Source organism: Notamacropus eugenii, chromosome 3 (assembly GCF_028372415.1).
Source record: "Notamacropus eugenii isolate mMacEug1 chromosome 3, mMacEug1.pri_v2, whole genome shotgun sequence".
In the NCBI taxonomy this organism is placed as follows: domain Eukaryota; kingdom Metazoa; phylum Chordata; class Mammalia; order Diprotodontia; family Macropodidae; genus Notamacropus; species Notamacropus eugenii.
Window position 1 is genome coordinate 165,246,521 of NC_092874.1, and position 25,130 is coordinate 165,271,650.

The window sequence follows — 25,130 nt, forward strand, 5'->3', positions numbered from 1 at the left end:
CAGGGGGCATGGAGCAGAGTGCAGCCCTTGAAGCCCAGCCCAACCTTGGACACACAGCTTCTGTGGGAACAGGACCAGAGCAGTCCTCAGGGGCAGAATCCTTGGCAGTAGCTACGGTTCCCAGATTTTTTAGGCCACAAAAGTCAAAGATAGCTTCAAAGGTCAGTTAGAAAGCTTTTTCACCTGCATGAGAAGGGAGCGGGGTCCTCCCCTAGCCCCAGTCCCAGGTCATGGCTGCAGCAGGAGCACTGTACATTTTTGCAGCCCTCCACCTAAAGACCCTGGAGGAATTGGGATGCTGATCTGGCCTTTGTCCTGGAGTGATGGCCCTTGGGTAAGGAAGAGTGCTGGCATGGTGGAATTGGTGGAGGCTATGATAAGGGAATTCCACTTGCAGATCCTGAACAGAAAGCTTTTGTAGCTCTCAGACCAGAGCACAGGCCAGGAGAGGAATAAATTCTCCTTTGAGTGTGCCACCTTGGAGAAACTGAGAACTTACAGGTCCCCAGAGTATTAGCCCCTCTTAACAAAGGAGTCAAAAGTCAAGTAACTGACTGGGGAAATCACCAAAAAAAAAAGAAAGAAATATGACAAAAGAAGGCTACTTTCTTGGGGAAGAGATGTTTTCTTCCATCTTTTCAAATGAAGAGGAACAATGCATTACAGTAAGACCTAAACTTCAAGGCTCTGCATACAAAACCTCCAAAATAAATATGCAAGGGTCTCAGGCCATGAGAGAGCTCAAAAAGTATATTGAGAGGGGCAGAGCCAAGATGACAGAGTAGAAAGACACACATACACTACTTCCGAACCCACAGCCCATAAAATATCTGTAAAGAAGAACTCCCAACAAATTCTGGAGCAGCAGAAGCCACAGAACAACAGAGCGCACGAGATTTCTGTTCCAGAGGGACCTGAAAACCTCTTGCAAAAGGTCCTTGGCGCCCTGGACCCAGAGCCTAGCCCAGCCCTGCCTTGGCCTCACGGCACTGAGAAGAGCAGATCCGAGCAGGTTTCACAGACAGAAGCTCCAGTGGCCGTGCAGGTCCCTCTACCCACGGGCACCAAAGGTTGGTGAGAGGGTCTTCTTGGCTTGTAGAGAGGGGAGTGGGGTCCCCCCATAACTCAGGCTCTCTCGGGAGGCAGCAGCAGAGGCTGCAGTAGACCAGGGCTCCCGAAGCAGGCAGGAGCTCAGATACATTGTTGAAGATCTCTACATAAACCCCCTGAGGGAACTGAGCCCAGTGACGTGGCCCTGCCCCCACCTGAGCACCTGAACTTAATCTCACACTAAATAGCAGCCCCGCCCCCGCAAAGAGCCCTGAAGCTGGGAAGCAGCATTTGAATCTCAGACCCCAAGCACTGGCTGGGTGGATCTGGAGGCAAAGTAGGTGTGAAGAGAATATTCAGAAGTCAAGTCACTGGCTGGGAAAATGCCCAGAAAAGGGAAAAAAAATAAGACTATAGAAGGTTACTTTCTTGGTGAACAGGTATTTCCTCCCATCCTTTCTGATGAGAAAGAACAATGCTTACCATCAGGGAAAGACACAGAAGTCAAGGCTTCTGTATTCCAGCGTACTCAATGGGCTCAGGCCATGGAAGAGCTCAAAAAGGATTTTGAAAATCAAGTTAGAGAGGCAGAGGAAAAACTGGGAAGAGAAATGAGAGACATGCAGTCAAAGCATGAAAAACAAGTAAACGCCCTGCTAAAGGAGACCCAAAAAAATGCTGAAGAAAATAACCCCTTGAAAAATAGGCTAACACAATTGGCAAAAGAGGTTCAAAAAGCCAATGAGGAGAAGAATGCTTTCAAAAGCAGAATTAGCCAAATGAAAAAGGAGGTTCAAAAGCTCACTGAAGAAAATAGTTCTTTCAAAATTAGAATGGAACAGATGGAAGCCAATGACTTTATGAGTAAGCAAGAAATCACAAAACAAAACCAAAAGAATGAAAAAATGGAAGATAATGTGAAATATCTCATTGGAAAAACAACGGACCTGGAAAATAGATCCAGGAGAGACAGTTTAAAAATGATGGGACTACCTGAAAGCCATGATCAAAAAAAAAACCTAGACATCATCTTTCATGAAATTATCAAGGAAAACTGCCCTGAGATTCTACAACCAGAGGGCAAAATAAGTATTCAAGGAATCCACAGAACACCGCCTGAAAGAGATCCAAAAAGAGAAACTCCTAGGAACATTGTGGCCAAATTCCAGAGTTCCCAGGTCAAGGAGAAAATATTGCAAGCAGCTAGAAAGAAACAATTCAAGTATTGTGGAAATACAATCAGGATAACACAAGATCTAGCAGCTTCTACATTAAGGGATCAAAAGGTATGGAATAGGATATTCCAGAAGTCAAAGGAACTAGGACTAAAACCAAGAATCACCTACCCAGCAATACTGAGTATAATACTTCAGGAGAAAAATTGGTCTTTCAGTGAAATAGAGGACTTTCAAGCATTCTTGATGAAAAGACCAGAGCTGAAAAGAAAATTTGACTGTCAAACACAAGAATGAAGAGAAGCATGAAAAGGTAAACAGCAAAGAAAAGTCATAAGGGACTTTACTGAAGTTGAACTGTTTACATTCCTACATGGAAAGACAATATTTGTAACTCTTGAAACTATTCAGTATCTGGGTAATGGGTGGGATTACACACACACACACACACACACACACACACACACACACACACGCACATGCACACGCACACACACACACATAGAGACAGAGTGCAGAGAGTGAATTGAAGAGAATGGGATCATATCTTTAAAAAATGAAATAAAGCAGTGAGAGAGAAATATATTGGGAGGAAAAATAGAGAAATGGAATGGGGCAAATTATCTCTCATAAAAGAGGAAAGCAAAAGACTTATTAGTGGAGGGATAAAGAGAGGAGGTGAGAGAAAAACATGAAGTTTACTCTCATCACATTCCACTAAAAAAAGAAATAAAATGCACATTCATTTTGGTATGAAAACCTATCTTACTATACAGGAAAGTGGGGGATGAGGGGATCACCAGGGTGGGGGGGGATGATGGAAAGGAGGGCATGGGGAGGAGGGAGCAATTTGAGGTCGACACTCATGGGGAAGGACAGGATCAAAAGAGAGTAGAAGTAATCGGAGCAGGATAGGATGGAGGGAAATGTAGTTAGTCTTACACAACATGACCATTATGGAAGTCATTTGCAAAACTACACAGATTTGGCCTGTATTGAATTGCTTGCCTTCCAAAGGGAAGGGATGGGGAGGGAGGGAGGAAAAGAAGTTGGAACTCACAGTTTTAGGAACAACTGTCGAGTACTGTTCTTGCCACTAGGAAATAAGAAATACAGGTAAAGGGGTATAGAAAGATATTTAGCCCTACCGGACAAAAGAGAAGATGGAGACAAGGGCAGAGAGGGATGATAGAAGAGAGAGCAGATTGGTGATACGGGCAATTAGAATGCTCGGCGTTTTGGGGTGGGGGGAGGGGACAAAAGGGGAGAAAATTTGGAACCCAAAATCTTGTGAAAATGAATGTTAAAAGTTAAATAAAAAATAAATTTAAAAAAGATATAAAAAAAGTATATTGAAAATCAAGTAAGAGTGGTGGAGGAAAAATTGGGAAGAGAAAGGAGAGCAATGAAAGAAAATCATGAAAAGTGAGTCAAGAGCTTGCTAAAGGAGACCCCAAAAAAAAAAGCTGAAGAAATTAACACCTTTAAAAATAGACGAACTCAGATGGCAAAAGGGTCCTAAAAAGACAATGAGGAGAAGAATGCTTTTACCAGCAGAATTAGCCAAATAGAAACAGAGATTCAAAAGCTCACTGAAGAAAATAGTTCTTTAAAAATTAGAATGAAATAGATGTACGCTAATGACTTTATTAGAAACCAAGAAATTACAAAACAAAGCCAAAAGAATGAAAAGGTAGAAGACAATATCTCATTGAAAAAACAACTGACCTGGAAAATAGATCCAGAGGAGGCAATTTTCAAATTATGGGACTACCTGAAAGCCATGATCAAAAAAAGAGCCTAGATATCATGTTTCATGAAATTATCAAGGAAAACTGCCCTGATATTTTGGAACCAGAGGGTAAAATAAACATTGAAAGAATTTAGTGATTACCTCCTGAAAGAGATCCACAAAGAAAAATTCCTTGGAATACTGTAGACAAATTCCAGAGTTCCCAGGTTAAGGAGAAAATATAGCAAGCAGTCAGAAAAAAAATTTGAGTATTGTGGAAATACAATCAGGATAACACAGGATCTGCCAGCTTCTACATTACAAGATTGAAGGGTTTAGAATATGATATTCCAGAAGTCAAAGGAACTGGGATTAAAATCATGAATCATATACCCAGCAAATCTGAGCATAATACTTCCAAAAAAAAAAAGATCATTCAATGAAATAGAGGATTTTCAAACATTGTTGATGAAAGAACCAGAACGGAATAGAAAATCTGACTTTCAAACACAAGAATCAAGAGAAGCATGAAACAATAAACAGGAAACAGGAAAGAGAAATCATAAGTGACTTACTGAAGTTGATTTGTTTATATTCCTACATGGAAAGATAATATTTGTAACTCTTGAAACTTTTCTCATTATTTGGGTAGTTGGAGGGATCATACACACACATATGTGTATGTATATATATGCATATATACATACACATATGTGTGTGTATATATATACATAAATAAATGTACATATATATGTATATACATAAATAGATGTACATATATATGTATATACATATATACATGTATATATACTATATGTATATATATGTGCATATATATACATATATATGTATTTAGACAGAGGGCACAATGTGAGTTGAATAGGAAGGGATGATATGTAAAAAAATAAAATTAAGAAGTGAGAGAGAAATATATTGGAAGGAGAAAGGGAGAAATGGTATGGGGGAAATTATCTCACATAAAAAAGACAAGAAAAATATTTTTCAATGGAGGGGAAATAGGAGGAGGTAAGAGGGGAAAAGTGAAGCTTACTCTGATTACATTTGACTTAAGAAGGGAATAACACATACACTAAATTTGTTATGGAAATCTATCTTACACTACAGGAAAGTTGGAGAGAAGGAGATAAGTGTGATGTGGGGAGGATGATAGAAGGGAGGGCAAATGAGAAGAGTGGGGTAATTAGAAGTAAACACTTTTGAGGAGAGTTAAGGTCAAAAGAGAGAATAGATAAAATGGGAGGACAGGATAGGATGGAGGAAAATATGGTTAGACTATGATTATTATGGAAGTCTTTTGCAAAATTACACATATATAGCCTATATTGAATTGCTTGCCTTCTCAATAGGGATGAGTGGGGAGGGAGGAAGGGAGAGAAGTTGGAGATCAAAGTTTTAGGAACAAATGTTGAGAATTGCTTTGCTATGTAACTGGGAAATAAGAAATACAGGTAATGGGGTACAGAAATCTAAAACAAGAAACAAGATGGGGATAAGGGAAGGGAGGGGTGGGGTAGAAGGGAGAGTAGGTTAGGGAAAGCAGTAATCAGAATGCATGGTCTTTGGGGTGGGGGAGGGGAGAGATGGGAAGAAACTTTGGAACTCAAAATCTTGTGGAAACGAATGTTGAAAACTAAAAATAAATAAATAAATTGGAATATTACTCCTACTTTTCACATCACCCTTTACAATCTCTTCACACCCTTACATCACATATGTTCTCATCATATCATTTAATTTATACCCACTTCCTCTATCTATGTATATCCCTTTTACATTTCATAGTACATATACAAATCTCAAGATTTACATGTATCATCTTCCCTTGTAGGGATGTAAACAGTTTGTCCATACTGTGTAGCAAGTTTCTGTTTGTTTGTTTGTTTACCTTTTTATGCCTCTCTTGAGATCTGCGTTTGAAGATCAAATTTTCTATTGAGTTCTAGCCTTTTCATCAAGAAGGTCTGGAAATCCTTTATTTCATTGAATGTCCATCTCCTTGCCTGAAATATTATCCTCAACTTTGCTAGGTAAGTAATCCTTGGTTGTACTCCCAGCTCCTTTGCCTTACAGAATATCATATTCCAATTTCTTCCATCTTTTAATGTAGAAGCTATACTGTCCTGTGTGGTCTTGACTGTAGCTCATCAGTAATTGAATTGTTTCTTTATGGCTGTCTGCAGTATTATCTCATTCACTTGATAGTTCTGCAATTTTGCAATGTTGTTCCTTGGTGTTTTTAGTTTGGGGTCCTTTTCAGGAGGTGAACAGAGGATTCTTTCAGTGACTGTTTTGCCCTCTGGATCTAGGACTTCTAGGTAATTTTCCTTGAGGAATTCCTGGATGATTTTCTCCACACTCTGTTTTTGATCATGGCTTTCAGGCAGTCCCATAATTTTTAAATTGCCTCTCCTGAATCTATTTTACAGATCAGTTGTTTTTCCAATTAAATATTTTACATTTTCTTCTATGTTTTCATTTTTTAGATTCTGTTTGACTGATTCTTGATGTCTCATAGATTCATTAGCTTTTACTTACCCAATTTTAACTTTTATCAAATTGTTTTCTTCAGTTTTCTTTTGCATCACCTTTTCTGTCCAATTACTCCCTTTAAGGAGTTATTTTCTCCAGTTAGATTTTGTATTTCTTTTCCCATTTGTCCAATTGTCCTTTTAAATTCTTCTGTGATTCATTTTTTTTCAAATTTTTAGATTCATTGATCAGTTTTTCTTCTATTTCTCTAATTTTGCATTTAAAATCCTTCCTGAGACATTACAAGAAGGTTCTTTGTGCTTCAGACCAGTTCACATTCTTTTCTGAAGTTTCAAATGGAAGTACAGTCTCAATGCTGGCCTCTTTGGTATTTGTGTTTTTTTCCTTGTCCCCATAGAAAGATTCTATGGTCTTTTCTTTTCTGCTTTGCTTCTTACTCGTAATAATCATCCTTTTCCTGCCTTTTAATGTAGATCTCTGTGTCTGTGCCACAGGGAGCTATGTTTCACAGTTCTTGTGCCAAAAACTTGAGACTTCGTGTATTGTGTCCTCTGGTTGTTTCAGCTAGTAGCTAAAATGCTGCAGCTTACGTGTTGCTGAGCTGGCTGGTTTTGGAAAGCAGCAGCCAGGTGAGGTCCAGTTACCCTGGAGGTAGCTTGTTAAGTGAGGGGGTGGGGTGATCTGGTCACAGGAGATCCCCTCTGTTGAGCTAGAGCATAGGTAAGCTCAGAGGTTGGTGATTCTGTCTGCACTAGTGTCTTCTTCATTCCCCTGGAGTGCTGAGGCATACCTGGGGTCTTGGTGTTGGTGGTTGCTGGTTCACCCATTGGGCTTCAGATCTCCTGGTTTGCTGAGCTGGGACTGTCTAGGACAACTCTGATCCTGCACTGGTCCCCTTCAGCCACAGCAAGAGGGACCCTCCTTAGTGATCTTCCTTGCCTCACAGGCTAAGGGTCATTTACCCCTTCTGCTGCTCCCACTGTTCCAGGGTTTTCCCCAGGGAGATATTATCTGGGCTAGTCAAGGTCAACAAGGGGAGTGAGATAGCAATTACTGATCACTCTGCCATCTTGGCTCCTAGAACCAAAAATCCTCATAAAAAAAAAATTAACACGTTGTTAAAAGAGGTATAAAAATACTGAAGAAAATAACACGCTAAAAACAGAATTAATTAAATGAGGAGAGAAGCATAAAACTTCACTAATGGAAACTCCTTAAAAATTAAAAATCAGCTCCAGGGAAAAACATACACCAAAGTTCAATAAAGAAAAGCATTTTTTAGACATTGGAATTTAGCAAGTGGAAGCTTAGTGACTCCATATGATATCAAGAAATAATCAAACAAAATCAAAATAATGAAAATAAGAAAAAAATGTGAAATATTTAATAGAAAAACTGACCTGGAAAATAATGGAGGAGAGATAATTTAAAAGTCGCTGGACTGCCTGAAATGATGAGTCTTGGTATCACACTTCAAGAAATTATCAAAGAAAACCATTCCAAAATCCTAGAACCAGAAAGTAAAAGAAAAATGGAAAGAATCCAACAGTAACCACCTTAAGACATCTCAAAATCAAAACTTCCAGAAATATAATAGCCAAATTCAAGGGCTTCAGGGTCAAATAAAAATACAACAAACATACAGAAAGAAATCATTCCAATATCATGGAGCCACAGTCAGGATCACATAAGATTCAGAAGCCATCTTTTAAAGGAACAGGGGGCGTGGAACATGATATTCAAGAAGGCAAAAGAACCGAAATTAAAACCAAGGATAATCTACTGTAATGGTAATTTAAATGGGAAGATCTTCCCCATTCATTAATACACCCATGTGACCTGCTTTAATTACATGAAAGCCTAAGTCACGTGTGGTTGGAAGAGCTTGCTGAATGGGTGGAACAAGAAGGATGGAGCAGAACTGGAATGAGGTTGGTGAGAGCAGTTAGGGTGGAGGGAGGAGACGACACAGGCAAGCAGGCACAGCTAGGCTCTCTGAATATTTATTTGTAGGAAAACTCCAGCAGGGGTAGTGGGGAGACTTGGGAGTGGAATTGTCCCCTGTAATGTTAATGTGTATTGACTTCTTGGTTGCTATGACAGATTTTGCTTTCTGATTTTGGGATTTGGCTTTCTGATGTCTGAATGTTTTTCTTCTGCCTTCTCTATGGAGAGTCTGTTATACTTTATGATTCAGAACAATGCTGTCATATTCATAGTCACCTTCAGTATTGTTAATATTACCTTGGTGATACACCTACCCACCATACTGAAAACAAAGGGGGTAAATAGACATTTAATAAAATAGAGAATTTTTAGCATTCCTGATGAAAAGGAGAGAACCAAATAGAAAATTTGACTCAAATACAAGACTCATGAGAAGCATAAATAATAAAAACAAAAGAGAAAAATAGTGGACTCAATAAGGTAAAACTTTGTATTTTAAAATGGGAAGGTTATACATAGATCTTCTAAAAATTGTATCATTATTAGAGTAATTGAAAGGGTTACACCTAGACCAGAGAGCATAAGAATATAAAAAAAAGAAAGGAGAATGCCCTGGAAAAAGAGAAAAGATAGATGATGAATGCAGGAAATTATCTCACATAAAACAGAGTGCAAGGAAGAGCTTTTGTAATAGAGGGGAAACTGTGGGGTAGGGCAGGAATTCTTGAACCTTACTTTTGTTTAAACTGATGTAAAGAGGTTAAAGTATATCTCACACTCAATTGAGTATAAAAATCTATCTTACCATCAGGGAAGGAGGAGGGGAAGACGAGAAAAGGAGTTAAAAATGGAGGAAAGATAAAGGAAAACAACAATCAGAAGCAAAACAGGCTTTAGAGAAGGGGCAAGTCAAAAAAGAGAGAGAAGGATAAACAAAAGGAAATAGGATGGAGGGAAACACACACTTAGTAATCACAACTATGAATATGAATGGGATAAGCACCCATAAAGTAGAAGCAAATTGCAAGATTGATTAGAAACCAAAATTCAAAAATGTGTTATTTACAAGAAACACACTAGAAACAGAGAAATGGGGAAAGAGTTGAAATAAGGGGCTGGAGTAGAATCTATTATGCTTCATCTGAGGTTAAAAAGAAAGACACGAGTAGCACTCATGATCTCAGATAATGAAAAAAAATAAACCCAGTTAAAAGAAAAGAAAAAAAACAACATCTTGCTGAAAGGCATCATAGACAATGAAGTAATATCAATACTGAATATATATGCACCAAATGATGTACCATCCAAATTCTTAAAAGTTCATTGAACTACAGGAGGAAATAGTAAAACTATACTAATGGGATCTCAAATTTCCCTTCTCAGAGCTAGGAAAATCTAAACATAAAATAATTTTAAAAGTGAAGGAGAAGAATGGAATCTTAGAAAAGGTATTTATGTTAGATCTCTAAAGAAAATTAAAAAGATTGGGGAAAAATAGTATCATATTTTCTAAGTTGTACATGTTATCTCACAAAAACTGACCATGTTTTATGGCATAAAAACTTAATTACAAATATAGAAAAGCAGAAATAGTAATGCACTATTTTACAACATAATAAAATAAAAATTACATTTAATAAAAAGCCATGGAAATACCAATCAAAAATTAATTGTTAACTAAATAATGGTTGCTGTCCATTCTCAAAGAGGGTGAAAATAACATCACTATATTAGAGTCAAGGTACAGTGTGTCTGACAGTCACTGAATAGACAAACATGAGATTGGAATGCACAACCATAGATTGGGCACAAACAGTCCATGTGAACATTTTGGGTGAATCTCAAAATTTGTGTTTCTTGCATTTCTTTTGAGCTACTTCAATTTTGCTTTGCTCATAAAGCACAGCACCTTCTTTGATAAGGGCACACCAAGGTAGACAGTCCTGTTCCAGTGTCTCCAATGTCGCACAAACAATTTCAAAGTTCTTTAGAGAGACCTTGAGAATATCTTTGTGTTGCTTCTTCTGACCACTGCATAAGAACTTTCTCTGTGTGAGTTCTTTATAAAATAGTCTTTTAGGCAAGTGTACATTTGGCATTCAAACAATGAGGTCAGCTCACTGGAGCTACACTCTCTGCAGGAGAATTTTAATGTTCACAATTTAGTTTGAAAAAGAACCTCAATGTCTGGTAACTTATCCTGTCAGGTGATCTTCTAATCTTCCTGAGACAATTCAAATGGAAGTGATACAGTTTCCTGAAATGGTGCTGGCAGATGGAACAGGGTTCAGAGGCATACAACAATGAGCTCAGCTGAACAGCTCTGTAGATCTTAAGTTCGGTAGTCAGGCTAGTATCTCTTCTTTCTCACACTTTCCTTTGGAGCTCCCAAACACTGAGCTGGCTCTAGTAATTCATGTGGCAACTTCATTATCAATGTATACATCCCTGGAAAGTATATGGCCAAGGTAAGTGTATTTATTCACATTTTCCAAAAATTCTTCATTTGCTGTAACCAATGGTTCCACATATGACTGGCATGGTTCTGACTGGTGGAGCACCTCTGTTTTCTACATGTTGATTTCTAGGTTAAAATTATGAAAAGCAGCAGAGAATCAGTTCATACCCTGTTGCATCTCAGCTTCAAAAGAAGTACTGACAAATGAGTAGGTCAAAGAACAAATCATAGTAATGCCAACAGTTTTATTAAAGAGAATGACAACAATGAAATAATATACCAAAATTTATGAGATACAGCCAAAGTGTTACTTATGGAAAATTTTATATGTCTAAATGTGTAAATCAGTAAAAGAAATAGCATACCAATGAATATGGTATGCAACTAAAAACAGAACTAGAAAAAAGAACAAATGAAAATCCCCAACTAAACAGCAAATTGGAAATTATAAAAGACTAAGGAATGATAAAACTGAAAAATAAACTAATAAACAAAACAAGTAGATGTTTTATATTTTAAAAAACTCAGTAACATAGACCATTGTTTAATTTTATTTTATTGAAAAGAGCAAAATCAAATTACCGGTATTAAAGAATTTAAAGGGTAAATGTGCCACCAGTAAAGATGAGGTTAAAATAATTATTAGGAGGTATTTTGCCCCAATAAGTGCCAATAAAATTTACAACCTAAGAGAAATGAATAAATATTTACAAACATTTACACTGCCTAGAATATTTAAGTAACTATCTTGGAAAATAAAATTGAACAAACCATAAGTGAGCTCCTTAAGAAAAAAAATTCATGATTTCCCGTTCCAAGAACCAAGGTGGAGGAGTGATCATTAACTGCTATCTCCCTCCCCTTGTTGATCTTGACTAGCCCAGAGATTATTTCCCTGGAAAAAAACCCTGAACAGTGGGAGCAGCAGAAGGCATAAAGAGCCTCGCAGCATGGGAGGCTGGAAAGATCATTAAGGAGGGTTCTTCTTGCTGTGGCCAAAAGTGACCAGTGCAGGATCAGAGCTGTCCCAGACAGTCCCACCTCAACAAACCTGGTGAAGATCCTGAACCCTATGAGGGTGAAGCCAGCAACTGTCAAAATCAGGCCTCTAGGTGTGTCTCAGCACCCCAGTGGAATCAAGAAGATGTTAGAGCAGAAAGCTGAGTTTGCCTATGCTCCAGCTCAGCAGAGAAGACTCCACATCCAGACCACCCCTCCCCTGCACTTAATATGCTACTTCCAGGGTAACTGCCAGAAAAACCAAAAAGACCTAACTTGCCACTGTTTTCGAACACCAGCCAGTTCAGCATCAGGTAAGCTACAGCATTTAATTTCTAGCTGAAAGAACCAGAGGCCAAAACACAAAAAGTCTCAAGTTTCAGGCACATGAACTGTGCGACAGAGCTCCCTGTGCCACAGATGCAGAGATCTACCTTAAAAGCCAGGAAAAAGGTTATCATCATGATCAGAAGCAAAGTAGAAAAGAAAAGACCATAGAATCTTTCTATAGGGACAAGGAACAAAGGTAAGATATATTTCTACCTTCAATTGATCGTATAGATTATTCCATCTTAGAACCAAAACTAGAGTAAGTTTTAAGTAACACCCATTGCTCACCTTCCCATGTTTCTATCCACTGTAATTTTTTCTCACCTCTTCATGTTAAATAATCTATCCTTTTCTACCTCTCCTTTATTTCTTGTTCCTATACTCTTCTTCCTCACCCCTTATTGATTTTTCTGTCATTTGCTCAAATTCACTTTATCCTCAGGAACTCTGTCAAGGTACATTTTTACAGATTTATTATTGGTGCACAGTTTTTAATATTTACAAATACCATCTCCCCACGTAGGAATATAAGCAGTTCAGCTCCATTGAATACCTTCTGTTTTCTTTCCTCTCTTTCCCTTTTTAGGATTCCCTTGGGTCTCCATATGAGAGACAAAAATTTTTGTTCAATTCCAGTGTTCTCTTTATGAAAGCTTCAAATTCTTCTCTTTCATTGAATGACCATTTATGCCCTTGATGTCTTATGCTTATTTTGACAGGTAGGTGACTCTTGGTTTCAATCCTATCTCCTACGCCTTATAGAATGTTATGTTCCATGATCTTCAATACTTTAATGCTGCAGCTGCTAAGTCCTATATAATCCTGATTGTGGCTGATATATGGATTGTATCTTTCTGGTCACTTGTAATATTTTTCTCATTGCCCTGACAGTTACGTTATTTGACTACAATGGTCCTTAGATTTTTCATATTGGAATCTCTTTCCTGGGGTCACTGGTGGTTTTTTTTGAATGCATATCTTGCCCTCTGATACCAGGATATCAGGGAAGTTGTCCTTGATATTTTCTTGAAAGATTCTGCCAAGACCATCCTTTTGATTATGACTTTCAAGTAATCCAAAGATTCTGACATTGTCTTTCATGGATCTATTTTCCAGTTCCGTTTCTTTTATTCCCTTGAGGTACTTCATATTTTTCTATTTTTTTCAATTTGTTTAAATGATTCTCCATATTTCATAGAGTCATCAGCTTCCCCTTGCCCAATTCTAACTTTTAAGGCATTTTTTTCCTCCTAATTTTGTACTTCATTTTCCATTTGGCCAATTCTTCAGAAGATTTATAATTCCATTTCCATTTGACCAATTCTAATTTTTAAGCAGTTGTTTACTTTTTCCAAGATGTTGACTCTTTTTTTTTTTGCATAATTCTCTTGTATTATTCTCATTTCTTCCCCCAAATTTTCTTCTATTTCTCTTGTGTCATTTTTAAACTCTTCCATTTTTGAGTTCTTCCATGAGTTATTTCTAGGCTTGAGTCCACTTCCCATTTTTGCTTTGAGGTTTTGCCTTTAGGTGTTTTGATATTGATGACATCTTCACAGTTTGTGTCTTGGTCTTCCCTATAGATAGAATAACTTGCTATGGTATTTTTAGTTGTTTTTTGTTCATCTTTTTCTGAACTTTTCCCTTTGAAATTTGAGTACTGTTTATGAATTTGAAGGGCAATATGTATGTGGGGGGGGTGCAGAGCCAAGTTGGCAGAGAAGAAAGACAGACCTGCTCTAATTCTCCCCCCATAATCCATAAAATACCTGTAAAAATGGCTATAAACAAATTATAGAGAAGCAGAAGCCACAAAATGATGGAATGAAAGAGATTTCCAGTCCAACACAACTTGGAAGGCCAACAGGAAAGGTTCATTATGCTGGGGAAGGATTGGAGTGCAGCCCAGCCTGGGACATAGCAAGGACAGGACTGAAGCAGGCTGCATGGCACGGAATCACAGGTAGCAGCTGCTGTTCCCAGATTTCTCAATTCACAAATGCTAAAGACAGCTTCAAAGGTCAGTGAGAAAGCTCTTTCACCTGGGTGGGAAAAGACCCAGGTCTAGTCCCAGCCTTAGCCCCAGGGTGTCAGCAGCCACTGTGGCAGCAGCATCCACTTTTGGAGCCCTTGACCTAAAGACCCTGGAGGAATCAATGGACTGATATGGGTCTCAGTCCTGAGTGGCAGTCTTGGGGTGAATAGGAGCCCTGGCACGGTGGAGCAGGGGGAGGCTCTGGAGAGGGAATCCTACTCACAGATCCTGGGCAGAAAAAGAGTACTTCTGGTTGCTCCCAGATCAGAGTGCAGGCTAGGAGAGGAGTAATCTCCTCTTTATTGATTGGGCCCACCTTGGAGGAACTGAGAACTTACAGGTCCCTAGAGAATACACTCCACTTGACAAAGAACCCAAAAGTCAAGGAACTCTTTGGGAATATTGCCCAAAATGAACAAAATATAATACTATAGGAGGTTACTTTTGTGGTGAAAATATATTTTCATTAATCCTGTCAGATGAGGTAGAACAAAGCATACCATCAGAGGAAGACATCAATGTCAAGGCTTCTACATGCAAAACCTCCAAAAATAATATGCAATGGTCTCAGTCCATGGAAGAACTCAAAAAGGATTTTGAAAATCAAGTAAGAGAGGAGGAGGAAAAAATGAGAAAAAAATGAAAGCAATGAAAGAAAATCATAAACAATGAGTCAGCAGCTTGCTAAAGGAGACCCAAAAAAATGCTGAAGAAAATAAAACCTTTAAAGTAGACTAACAGAGGTCCAAAAAGCCAATGAGGAGAAGAATGCATTAAAATGTAGAATTACACAAATGGAAAAGGAAGTTCAAAAGTTCCCTGAAGAAAATAGTTCTTTAGAAATTAGAATGGAGAAGATAGAAGGTAATGACTTTATGAGAAACCAAAAAATTATAAAACAAAACTAAAAGAATAAAAAAATAGAAGATAATGTGAAACATCTCATTGGAAAAACAACCGACCTATAAAAAAAATAAATCCAGGAGATGTAATTTAAAAATTATTTGTCTACCTGAAAACCATGATGAAATGAAAAATAACCCAGACATCTTCTTCCAAGAAATTTTCGAGGAAAATTGCCCTGATATTCCAGACCCAGAGGGTAAAATAGAAATGGAAAGAATTCACAGATCACCTCCTGAAAGAAATCCCAAAAGGACAACTACTAGGAACATTGTAGCCAAATTCCAAAACTCCCAGTTCATGGAGAAAATATTACAAGCATCCAGACAGAAACAATTAAAGCACTGTGTGAAAACAATCAGGATAACACAGGCTTTAGCAGCTTTAACACTAAGGAATTGAAGGTCTTGGAATATGATATTCCAGAGATCAAAGGAGCTAGAATTACAAACAAGAATCACCAAGCCAGCAAAACTGAGTTTAACACTTCAGAGGAAAATGGAATTTCAATGAAATAGTGGACCTCCAACCATTCTTGCTAAAAAGCCCAGAGCTGAATAGAAAGTTTGACTTTCGAATACAAGAATCAAGAGAAACACGAAAAGGTAAATAGGAAAGAGAAGCCTTAAGAAACTCATCAAAGTTGAACTGTTCATATTTCTACATGGAAAAATGTTTTTTGTAACTCATAAGATATTTTTCAGTTCTAATGTAGAGGGAATATATATATATATGTATATATATGTATATATATATACATATATATGTGTGTGTGTGTGTGTGTGTATGGGAATGTATATATGTATATTATATATGTTTAGGTATATATATGTACATGTATGAATGTATGTGTGTATATATATATTCATGTATACACACACACACACACATAAAGACATAGACATAGACAGATGGCACAAGGTAAGCTGAATATGAAGGGAGAATACCTGAAAAATAAAATTTACTATTGAATGGAATGTACTAGGAGTAAGAGAAAGGGAGAGGTAGAATGTAGGAAATCATCTCACATACAAGAGAGAAGAGAGAACTTCTACAAAGGAGGGTAAGAGGGAGAAGATGAAAGGAAATAATTGAGCCATATTTTCATGGAATTTGGCTTAAAGAGGGAATAACACACTCTCAATTGGATATGGAAATCTATTTTACCCTGCAGGAAGGCAAGGGGGAAAGGGATAAGAGAGGGAAGATAATAAAAGGGACAGCAAATTGGGGAAAGGGATAATCATAAAAAACACTATTATGCGAGGATAGGTCAAGGGAGAGAATGGAGTAAATGAAGGGGAGGATAGGACAGAGGGAAATGTGGTAAGCCTTTTACAACATAAATATTATGGAAGTGCTTTGCATTGTTATGCATGTATGACTTATATTGAGTTGCTTGCTTTCTCAGTGAAGGTGGGTGGAGAGAGATGGAGAGAATATGGCACTCAAAGTTTTAAGAATGAATGTTAAAGATTGTTATAACATGCAACTGGAAATTAAGCCATAGAGACAATGGAGTATAGAAATCAATTTTGCCCTATGGGAAAATAGAAGGGAAGGGGGATGGAAGAAGGGTGGGTAATAGAAGGGAGGACAGACTTGAGGAAGAAGTGGATGAGGTACATGCTGTTCTGGGGTGGGATGTGGGAAGAGATGGGGAGAATATTTTGAATTCAAATTTTTGTGGAAGTGAATGTTAAGATAAAAAATAAATAAGTTATATATAAAAAAACTAAAGGGGCAATGTCTCAGGCTTCTTGTGCCATTGACTAGAGGCCCTGGTTGTTTATCTGGTACTGCACTGATGTTGTCATGAGTCTCATGAAGGACACTCATGTCTGCAGCTATACTGAGAGGGTAGCCTGGAGGTTCTCTGACACTGCTGGAGGTCTTATAATATGGCAGCTTATCTGGTGCTGAGCTGGAGTCCTTTGGGTGGTGTCTGGCTTTGTTGAGGCCAATGGGGTATTCCTGGGGACAACACTGAAATATGTGGTGCTCTAGTCACTGGAAGATGCATGTTTGCCAGGGCTTCTCTGAAACACATGGTGCTTCTCAGAAGTGGAGTCTGCTGGACCTCTGACTATGCTGAGGCAGATGTGAGGTGCAGTGTAGGCATTTGCCTGTTCCACCATACTGGGTCTCAGAATCTCCAACTGGTTTGTGGAGGTAGGGCTTTCTTGCTGGGGGAAAAAAATCTCATCCAGATTTTTATTGTCCCTGCCTCTCCAAATTTAGTTGTGGCAAGAGAAATATTATGCTTAAAGCAATTAATGACACTTCAAGTGACTATGTAATCGTAGAGGTATACCTCAAATGAGGTAACTGGTCTTTGTCCCAGTGTGATGCAAATTAGAGAGAAATGGCATTCTTGGCATTCTTAGAGTAATTAGAATTCACAAAGCTTATCAACAATTCATTGAAGTAGGAGTCTCTGAGGGTCCTCCTCTCAAACCTTGTGACATATACTATAGGTAAGCTCCTCCCTAGCCCCGACATGCCTTTTCCCTTTTCCCAGTGGTAAACTCTCTAACAGTATCTAAAATACCCTATGCCCTCCCCAAACCCAGAGTTACTATCTCCCTCCCACTTCCTTAAAGGACATTATATTTCAAGAAATGAATAAAAAAGTAAAATGCTTGTTTATGCAAAAGTAAGATAGTCCCTGTCCTCAAATATTTGACATTTTAATAGTGGAAAATAATACATATAGGGTAATGTAGGCCAGAAATTAATATTTTGGATATCAAAGAAGTGGAATGGTGATTGCAATTATAAGGCAATTGGTCAACACATCCTTTCCTGAAATATTAGTATTCATTTTATTATTATTCTCAAATCTGGAATCAGAAATTGGAAAGTGGGGAAAGGAGAATGAATATTATTAATTCATACTAGTGCCATGGTATGAAGTGAAGTGGATTAAAAGATAAAATGATGACACTTGGTCCTGGAAAGACATGATAATAAATGTTCCTTAATATGAAGACCAGAATCCCAGGAGGAATTCTTCATTTCTAAAAGTACAGGAGTCATAAGCCAAGCAGATACAGTGTTGTTTTTTTGTTTGTTTGTTTTTTTATCTTCAATTGAATTGATCTTAAACAATTCATTTGAAAATATCTTTCAAACTTCTTATCCTGGGTGTTTCAATGTGCTTACCACAGGAGTCATAACTACTATTTACAAATGTATGCAATTAGATTTTAAAATTGCATTGTAGGAACAAAGAATAGAACATAAGGGTGAAAGAAAAATTCCTTTAGGATGTTCACTTTATGTTTTTGCTTTTCTCTGAAGTTTCATTAGGGTCATTTTTACAGACACCAAGGGCTATATTTCTTTTTTTTAAATTATTTATTTAACTTTTCAACATTCATTTCCACAAAATTTTGGGCTCCAAATTTTCTCCCCATTTCTCCCCTCCCCCCACGCCAAAACGCCAAGCATTCTAATTGCCCTTATCACCAATCTGTCCTCTCTTCTAACATTCCTCCCTTCCCTTATCCACGTCTTCTCTTTTGTCCTCTAGGGCAACGTAACTTTCTATACCCCATTATCTGTATTTCTGCTTCCTAGTTGCAAGAACAATACTTAACAGTTGTTCCTAAAGCTTTGAGTTTCAACCTTTCTGCATCCCTCCCTCCCCACCCATTCCCTTTGGGAAGGCAGGCAATTCAATATAGGCCATATCTGTGTAGTTCTGCAAATGACTTCTGTAATAGTTGTGTTGTATATGACTAATTATCATTCCCTCCATCTTATCCTGCCCCCCATTGCTTCTCTTCTCTCTTTTGATCCTGTCCCTCCCCAAGACTGTTGACTTCAAATTGCTCCCTCCTCCCACTGCTCTCCCTTCTATCATCCCCCCCCCACCCTGGTGATCCCCTTCTCCCTCACTTTCCTGTATTGTAAGATAGGTTTTCATACCAAAATGAGTGTGCATTTTATTCCTTCCTTTAGTTGAATGTGATGAGAGTAAGCTTCTTGTTTTTTCTCTCACCTCCCCTCTTGTTCCCTCCACTGAAAAGTCTTCTGTTTGCCTCTTTTATGAGAGATAACCTGTCTCATTCCATTTCTCCCTTTCTCCTCCTAATATATTTCTCTCTTACTGCTTAATTTCATTTTTTAAAGATATGATTCCATCCTATTCAATTCACCCTCTGTTCTCTGTCTCTTTCTCTCTCTCTCTGTGTGAGTGTGTGTGTGTGTGTGTGTGTGTGTGTGTGCGTGTGTGTGTGTAATCCCACCAACTACCCAGATACTGAAAAAAGTTTCAAGAGTTACAAATATTGTCTGTCCATGTAGGAATGTAAACAGTTCAACTTTAGTAAGTCCCTCATGATTTCTCTTTTCTGTTTACCTTTTCAGGCTTCTCTTGATTCTTGTGTTTGAAAGTCAAATTTTCTTTTTCAGCTCTGGTCTTTTCATCAAGAATGCTTGAAAGTACTCTATTTCACTGAATGACCATTTTTTCCCCTGAAGTATTCTACTCAGTTTTGCTGGGTAGGTGATTCTTGGTTTTAGTCCTAGTTCCTTTGACTTCTGGAATATCATATTCCATGCCCTTCAATCCCTTAATGTAGAAGCTGTTAGATCTTGTGCTATCCTGATTGTATTTCTACAATATTTGAATTGTTTCTTTCTAGCTGCTTGCAATATTTTCTCCTTGACCAGGGAACTCTGGAATTTGGCCACAATGTTCCTAGGAGTTTCTCTTTTTGGATCTCTTTCAGGAGGTGATGGGTGGATTCATTGAATACATATTTTGCCTTCTGGTTCTAGAAGATCAGGGCAGTTTTCCTTGATAATATCATGAAAGATGATAGCTAGGCTCTTTTTTTGATCATGGCTTTCAGATAGGCCCATAGTTTTAAAATTGTTTCTCCTGGATCTATTTTCCAGGTCAGTTGTTTTTCCAATAAGATATTTCACATTATCTTCCATTTTTTCATTCTTTTGGTTTTGTTTTGTGATTTTTTGGTTTCTCATAAAGTCATTAGCCTCCATCTGTTCCATTTTAATTTTTAAAGAACTACTTTCTTCAGTGAGCTTTCAAACTTCCTTTTCCATTTGGTTAATTCTGCTTTTGAAAGCATTCTTCTCCTCATTGGCTTTTTGAACCTCTTTTGCCAATTGAGTTAGCCTATTTTTCAAGGTGTTATTTTCTTCAGCATTTTTTTGGGTCTCCTTTAGCAAGGTGTTGACCTGCTTTTCGTGCTTTTCTTTCATCTCTCTCATTTCTCTTCTCAGTTTTTCCTCCACCTCTCTAACTTGATTTGCAAAATACCTTTTGAGCTCTTCCATGGCCTGGGCCCATTAAATATTTATTTTGGATGTTTGGGATACAGAAGCCTTGACTTTTATGTCTTTCCCTGATGGTAAGCATTGTTCTTCCTCATCAGAAAGGATGGGAGGAGATATCTGTTCACCAAGAAAGTAACCTTCTATAGTCTTATTTTTTTTTTCCTTTTATTGGGCATTTTCCCAACCAGTTACTTGACTTTTGGGTCCTTTAACAAGAATAGGGTATACTCTGGGGACCTATAAGATATCAGTTCCTCCAAGGTGGCACAATCAAGTGTGTGCTGGTCTGGGTGCGGGGAATGATTTTTGTGCCCAGAATTTTAGCAGCATTTCTTCTCCACAGGCAACTGACCTCCAGTTCTGCCAAGCTAGCACTGGTGGGGTGGGCATTGCCCCAGGCAAGCTATTGGGGCAAGGCCTCCATTCAGTGGGAGACAAAGATCAGCTGCCTCAGGGCGTCTACACAGGGCTGAGGTAAGGCTCAGGTCTTCAGTGCCCCCAGAGGTTTTTGCGATCTAGCTATGGTCTCAGGCTGCTGTAGGGGCTGCCCTGAGAACCCCTGCCTCCTGCCTGATGTGAAGGCCCTTCTCCCTTCCTGACCAGCTAAATGAATCCCATCACTGACCTTTGGCACCTCTGGGTTGAGGGATCTGCGGACACTCTGCTGCTGGAACTGGGGATTCTGCAACTGGAGATTCTGCCCTGGAGCGCTGTTCAAGGTGTGCGCATCCAAGGCTGGGCTGGGTTCTGTGCTCTGAGCTCTGTTCAGCATCTGGAGCAACTGACGTTTCTTGTGTGCCTTTCAGGTCACCCTGGGCTGGAAATCTCCTCCACTCTATTGTTCTCCACTTCTGCTGCTCCAAAATTTGTTGACAGTCCCTCTCTACAGGTGTTTTATGGGCTGTGTGGGGGCAGCCTCCTTATGTGTGTCTTTCTATTCCACCATCTTCGCTCTGCCCCCATGGGCTATATTTCAAAAGTACAGATGTAGTCCTGTGCTTCTGAAGGCAGATCGAAATGATGCATCCTGCAGAAAATGAGGGTAGAAGAACTCGTTTTGAAATATGAATTCTTGACTGTGTTGATATTAACCAAAGAGGAGACAATGCCTTGAATAGATAGATCTAGATCTGTCTATCATAGATAGATCTAGATCTATCTATCTACACATGCACACATATATATGTGTATGTGATTATATAGATATATACATATATGTGTGTATATGTACACATATATATACAAGTGTACATGCATACATATAAAGTATGTATACATATGAACATATGTGTATACACATGCATGTATATGCATGCATGTATATACATATATACATTCATATATTCTACAAGGATGAATAAATGTCTTGACTTTCTAATACTGTCTTTTCTCTCACTCAGGGCAAACAATTTCAGTTTCATCATTTATTCATTTGTTCATTGCTTTTTTTGCTTCTTTATTACTTGCATTGTGTTTCCTATAGGGAAATTGTTCTAAAAAATCTAAGCATCTGTATTTTGTACTTACTTATAATGCCAACATTATCAATAAATTTGGTACAGTTCTTGTGCCTATGAGAAGTTGAAAAGTATTTCCTAATTTTTTTTTTGTTTTGCTGTCACATTTATCAGTCACTCAAGAAAGATGGTTATGTCACTACTATGAATCCAGCACTATTCTTATTACTAAGAATGAAACCTAAAAAATATAAATGAAACCTAAAAAATCTTTAATAATAATACCAAAACTCCTCACTTTTATAAAGCTTTTAAAGATTTTCAACCTGCTAAACAAACATTATCTCCTCAAGCAAACTCCAATTCATTAATTACATTAAAGCAACTTTTTTGTTAGTGTGTTTGCTACCTTTTATAAAATGCTCAGAATGTACAGAGTAGTTATCAAGAGCAATGTGTAAGAAACTGGCTATGTACCTCCCAAGCTAGCCAAGATTTTCTTGCTGTTTACTATCAGGCAAATAATATTTCTTAGTATCTAAGCCTTTCACACTGGGAGCATCAGATAAAAATTATATCTACTACTCTGGTCTATGATCTCTCCATGGAATATCTTTCTTCCCACTGCATAAATACAATGTATTAAGTTGCAAGTCAGCAAACTCTGTGTCACTGAAGTCCAAACACAGTATCTAATTTGTTCAAATACCTTCATTTTTGTGACAACAAATGCAAAAATATGGAGATGGTGTGGTTATTTCTGTCTCACCAAAAAACAAATAGAAAATCTTATCAAGAAGAAAGAGTAAAATGCACTTTGTCATAATACAGCTAGAATACTAATTACCACTTACTTGGTAAATTGATTAAATTAATTTATTTAAACTAATTAATTAAATGAAATTAATAAATCTAATTATACTTACCTGCAATTCTGTACAAGTCAGTTTGAATTATCATTAACAACAGTCTGAAATCAACTTACATCTCAGCTAAAACTATCTGAAGGAGAATACAACTATTTTTGACCATTTAGGTCCACACTACTAAGTAAAAGGAATATAGCTTTGCTTTCAACAACGTCTAAGTTGTCCACTGTTCTCAAGATATAGACTGCTTTCTGAATTCATTCCATCCAATAACATTAAGCAACTGCTGTCCAGAAAGTGATATGCTAGAAACTGGAGGAAATATAAAATTTAAATGAGCTATATTTCTTGACATTATAGATCCTTCACTTTAGTAAAACTGTATGATACCAGCAAAAACAACTAGACTGTACATTAAGTCCATTAAGGAATTGAAAAAGGGTGGGGTAGGTAAGAGTTTGAGACAGCCCAATAGAGATAGACCAATTTCTCTAATGAATACAGATGCAAAAATTTTAAATAAGATATTGGCAAAAATGATACAGCAACTTATCACAAGAATAATACATTATGATCAGGTAGAATTGGCACCAGGAATGAAGGCTTGTTCAATATTACAAAAACTATTAGCATTATTATCAACAACAAAACTAACAGCTTATGATAAAATACAATACTATTCATATTGAAAACACTGGAAAGCATCAGAATAAGAGGAAATTTCCATAAAATAATAAGCAGTATCTACCCAAAATGGTCAGCTAGCATTATATACAATGGGGACAAACTAGATGCATTTCCAATAAGACCAGGGGTGAAACAAGGATGCCCATTATCACTGCAGTTATTGAGAATGGTATTAGAAATGCTAGCTGTAGCAATAAGAGAAGAAAAAGAAATTGAAGTAATTAGATTAGGCAAAGAGGAAACTAAGTTATCAGTCTTTGCTGAAGACATGATGATGTACTTAGAGAATCCTAGAGAATCAAGTAAAAAACTACTTGAAATAATAAACAATTTTGGTAAAGTTGCAGGTTACAAAATAAACCTACATAAATCATCTTCATTTCTACTTATTACTAACAAAACCCAACAGCAATAAATAGAAAGAGAAATCTCATTTAAAGCTACGGTAGACACCATAAAATAACTGGAAGTCAACCAATAAAAGCAAAACAAGGGACTATATCAATGCAATTATAAAATACTTTTAGTATAAATGAAGTCAGATCTAAATAAGTTTTAAAACATCAGTTGCTCATGGGTAGGTCGAGCTAATATAATAAAAATGACAACTGTACTTAAATTAATCTACTTTTTCAGTGCCATACCAATCACCCTACCAAATAATCTTTTTTCCAGAGCTGGAAAAAATAACATCAAAATTCATTTGGAAGATCAAAAGTCCAGAATATAAATGGAACTAATGAAAAGAAATTCTAGGAAAGGGGGCCTAGCCCTATCACATCTCAAATTGCATTATAAAGAAGCAATCATCAAAACCACTTGATACTGACTAAGAAGCAGAGAATTAGACCAGTGGAATAGCTTAGGTACTCAAGACACAGTAGTTGATGAGTATGGCAATCTACTGTTTAATAAACCCAAGGAATCCAAGGCTCTGTACACAAGAATAAAGTACAAATGGATACATGATCTAGGTATAAAGATTGATACTATAAACAAATTAGGGGGACAAGAATAATGTATGGTCAGATTTATGGAGGATGGAGAAATTTATGACCGAACAAGACATAGAAAATATTATGAAGTGCAAAATGGATAATTTTGATCACACTAAACTGAACTTTGCTCAAATAAAGCCAATGAAACCAAGATTAGGAGGGAAGCAGAAAACTGGGAAAGAATTTTTGCAACTGGTGTCAGTGATAAAACCCTCATTTCTAAACTATACAGAGAACTGAGCCAAATGTACAAGAACACAAGTAATTCCCCAATTGATACTCAAAGGATATGAACAGGGAATTTTCAGTGGAAGAAATTAAAGCTATCTATAGTCATAGAAAAAAATATTTTAAATCACTATTGATTAGAGAGATGCAAATCAAAACAGCTCTGAGGTACCATATCACACCTATCAGATTGGCTAATATGACAAAACAATGTTGGAGGAGATGTGAGAAAGTTGGAACATTAATTCATTGTTGGTGGAGCTGCTAGCTAATCCGACCATTCTGGAGAATAATTTGGAACTATGTCCAAAGGACTACGAAAATGTACATTCCCTTTGACCCAGCAATATGGCTTCTAAGAAGCCATCCCAAAGAAATCATAAAAATGGTGAAGGGTACCACTTGTACAAAAATATTTATTGAAGCTTTCTTTGTGGTGGC